The sequence below is a fragment of the Etheostoma spectabile genome, unplaced genomic scaffold (genome assembly GCF_008692095.1).
Source record: "Etheostoma spectabile isolate EspeVRDwgs_2016 unplaced genomic scaffold, UIUC_Espe_1.0 scaffold00008503, whole genome shotgun sequence".
Lineage (NCBI taxonomy): Eukaryota > Metazoa > Chordata > Actinopteri > Perciformes > Percidae > Etheostoma > Etheostoma spectabile.
This window is the reverse complement of record NW_022603600.1, coordinates 1,316-5,635: the sequence shown is the minus strand read 5'-3', so window position 1 is coordinate 5,635 and position 4,320 is coordinate 1,316. Positions and strand designations below refer to the sequence as shown.

At 42.5% G+C, this 4,320-nt stretch overlaps 1 pseudogene; it reads left to right on the top strand.

Annotated features, from left to right (window-relative positions):
- Nucleotides 1-311: 311 nt before the first annotated feature.
- Nucleotides 312-4,054, top strand: LOC116678880 (E3 ubiquitin-protein ligase TRIM21-like; annotated as a pseudogene).
- Nucleotides 4,055-4,320: the final 266 nt, after the last annotated feature.

Sequence of the window (4,320 nt, the reverse complement as noted above, 5' to 3'; positions counted from 1 at the left end):
ACCAGGACTAGTCAAGTCCAAGTCAAGACCGAGTCCAAAGAGGTTTGAGTCTGAGTCAAGTCGAGTCCAAGACGAGTCAAAGACCAGGACTAGTCGAGTCCAAGTCAAGACCGAGTCCAAAGAGCTTCGAGTCCAAGACAAGACCGAGTCCGAGTCAAGACGTAGTCCAGGACAGAAAAACAGGTCTTAGGCATGACAGTATCAAGACAATCATTTTGGGTTTCACTTTCCCTCCAATATTATTATCAACATAATAAAGACACCTGGACTCGGTCCAGACCAGAAGACATATTTGGCAAGACCAGTGGCCAAGACCGAGACAAGTCCGAGTCCAAATACTAGCGAGTCCGAGACAAGTCCGAGACCATAGAAAAACGGTCTTGATTCCGGACTCGAGTACTACAGCCCTGTCTTATTCATAGTCTACTTATTAAAGTTGTCTTTAGAGAATCACCAAAAGCCACTATTTAAAAAGATTGTACATAATGTACACGGAAGACAAATTGGGATTTTTACCCACTTTGTGAAGAACGAATTATTTAACCTAGAAAAAATCAGGAAATCTTGTTGTGACACACTGTAAGAAATGAATCCGTAAAATAACAGAAAAAAAGTTCGGATAGCTCATTAACGGTAATTAAAAACAACAAATTGAAGTAAAAACTCAGAACATTTTCTGTCATTTCAAATGTTATTTCACATTCTCTCGGACAAAGTAATTTTGACGCTTGTTTCAACGCTTCTTATTTACTTTTTGGCGTTTTTTACACCACATTTTCAACGCTTTTTGGTCCACTTTTGAAGCTTTTTGAGGCTTTTGACGCTCCCTCATCCACTGGGGAAACAGATAAATTACCCATAATGCACTCTGACATATAAATAAACACAAACACAACTGTGAATCACTTTCTATGGACAACTTCTGTAAGAAAACAGACATATTCAAACTGTTAATAAACAGAAGTTTCTTAGAGTGTTATGTCTGCATGGCTACTATTATTGATCAGCTGAACCTTTCCAACATGGCCACCAGAGGGCATGGCAGACCTAGAAATCCTCTCTAAGGGAAGTGTTTTGTAAGTTCTTCTGTTCTGAACATGTTAAATCTACACAGGTTGGACTCATCCGTCAGTTTGCAGGTTAAACAGCCTCTCATAAATGTATTTTTGCCAGTTTGAATACTAATTTGCATTAGTTTTTATGGAGAGCAACAACCAAGAGTGGGAAAGCTGGAGGGGTGTTTCACAGTCACATGATTCATGGTAAAAGAAACTGAAACTAAGAAATCTCAGGGCAACAGAAAGCACGGCTGCAGTCTGGACAAGTCTCTCTCTCTCTCTTCAGGTGGACAGTACAACAGAGCCTCGAGTACAACAAGTGAGTACACCTGATCATTGTACTTGCTTACCTTCCAACATTTATACTTTTCCTACTTTTGAGACAGCCTGTTGTAAACCCCTGGCATATTCCATGTACTGGCCGTGTGGTGCTTGTACATGATAGGAAATAGAACATTTACTTTGGCTAGGTTTAGTGCGTAGACTCGTACAGACTAGTGCGTAGATCTCTCATCCCCCTCAAGGAACAAGAGACCACCGCACTGCTGACATGGCAAACCCTGCAGCAGAACCACTCCTGAATGTTACAAGGTCTTAGCAAGCTGGGCTGGCTTTGTCAATCAGTGGCATCACCGATCGAGGTATTTCAAACAGGAGTGTGTACTTTATACATCTATTACGTACACTAAAAACTTAAAAACACACACAAAAGATGGACGAATCCCAAACCTATAATAGGGTTTTTCAGGAAAGACACCTTAAAATCCTTGCAAAACGCTTGCTTGATCTACATATTAAAATTAAGATAACTTCCAAGTTATTTCCTACTTTGATTTTTTTTTCTTAGACATGGCGACAGCCGGCAGTCTCCTCTCTGAAGACCACTTCCTGTGCTCCATCTGTCTGGACGTGTTCACCGATCCGGTCACCATACCATGTGGACACAACTTCTGCAAGGACTGCATCACAGACCACTTTAATGTCAATGTCCAGAGACAGTGTCCCATGTGTAAAGAGGTTTTTGACAGAAGACCAGAACTTCGGGTCAACACTTTTGTATCTGAGATGGCTGCTCATTTCAGGCAGTCACTTCAAAAGAAGAAGAGTTCTGAGGAGCCACGTGCCATCTCAGGAGAAGTTCTCTGTGACGTCTGCACTGGAACCAAAGCGAAGGCCCTGAAGTCCTGCTTGGTGTGTCTGGCCTCCTACTGCGAGACCCATCTGGAGCTTCACCAGAAAGTCACAGTCATGACAAGCCATACGCTGATTGATGCCGTGGAGAACCTGGAAAGCAGACTGTGTAAGAGGCACGCTAGACCTCTGGAGCTGTTCTGCAAGACGGACCAGATCTGCGTGTGTCGGTTCTGCACTGAGTCGATTCACAAGCTTCATCTCACTGTTCCTCTGTTGGAAGAGTATAAAGGAAAGAAGGCTGAGCTGGGGAGACAGAGGCTGAAGTTCAGCAGATGATCCAAGAGAGACAACTGAAGATCCAGGAGCTCAAGCAGTCATTGGTGCTAAGCCAGGAGGACGCAGCCAACGAGACAGCCGCCAGTGTGCAGGTCTTCACCTCCCTGATAAAGTCTGCTGAGAGAAGTCTGGCTGAGCTCATTGACGCGATCACAGAGAAGCACCAAACAACAGAGAAACAGACCGAATGCTTCATCAGAGAGCTGGAAGAGGAAATCTCTGAGTTGAAGAAGAGAAGCTCAGAGCTGGAGCAGCTCTCACGTACTAAAGACCCCCTACAACTCCTCCTAAGCTTCCCGTCCTTGAACCCCGCTCCGCCCACCAAAGACTGGACAGGGATCAGAGTTGTCTCCTCACATGAGGGGACTGTGAGGAGAGCTTTGGCTCAGCTGGAGGACACACTCAGTAAAGACATGAAGAAGATGGGTGCTGATGTGGAGCTGAAGAGGGTTCAGCGGTTCCCAGTGGACGTGACTCTTGATCCCGAAACGGCCAATCTGTACCTTATCTTGTCCGAGGACGGGAAGCAAGTCCGGCGTGGTGATGAAAAACTGAATCTCCCAGACAACCCAAAGAGACAATCTTCTAACGCTGTCTTGGGAAAGCAAAGCTTTTCTTCAGGGAGATTTTACTATGAAGTCCAGGTCAAAGGGAAGACCACCTGGGCTTTAGGAGTGGCCAGAGACACAATCCAAAGGAAGTTCGCCTTATTATCCCTGTGCCCCATGAATGGCTTTTGGACTCTGTACTTGGGTATAGGAAACCAGTACAAGGCTCGTGCAGACTCTCCGATCCTTCTCACTCTGAAGACTCGGCCTCAGAAGGTGGGGGTGTTTGTGGATTATGAAGGGGGTCTGGTCTCCTTTTATGACGTAGATGCTGCAGCTCTCATCTACTCCTTTACTGGGTGTAGGTTCACTGAGAAACTCCACCCATATTTTAATCCTGGTGGTAATGATGCAGGTAAAAACTCAACCCCCCTAGTCATTAGTTCTGTCAATCACAGTGATTAGACCAACCATAGGACCTAAAATGACCTAAATCACTGTCTTTATATGAATTACAGAATCCCTAAAGAGGACATTTGTCTCCCGGGGGTTGGTGCACTGTTGGGTCTGCTCCACTTGGGGGCGCCACAGACATGGTTTAGATTCTGAGTGGAGCCTGTGGGGTTTTAGGTGACTTAGTCTGTTTGACGTCAGTATGGAATTCCCCAAACGCCAAAATTACAATATATTATAATACTATAATAATATATCAATAGTGAGTTTGGTTTTGTTGTTAAAAGAATCTCACTATTTGCCCTCTGTGTTTGATGTATATTATATTTTCTACAGTGTGGGGTATTTTTCATGTTTCCTTTCAGTAGTGATAATCCTAATTTAGCCGACATTGGGTTGTATAATATCTAATCGACTTTTAATATCGGGGATTTGTGTTTATATTGTGATTTTTTTTTTTTTGTAACATAGTTCCACATTTTGCTGGTTGATTCATGCATTTCACATAATTTGGGAGTTATGAACATTTCACTCTAAAAAACTTCATTTTCATGTCACTAAATGACATTTACTTGTATTTGTATTTTTTCTGGAAGTGCATATGTATTTTAATCTGCTACATAAATAAAGACCATCATCACTGTTATTTGACCTGTTGTTTGTGTTTGTGATGTAACATTTTTTTAGTAACTATTGTAGTTTTGTAATGAAATCTAATATATATTAGATAGATTGTATATATTTATGTAAATGTGATTTAAATAAATAACTAATTTCTTAATCCTGTTATT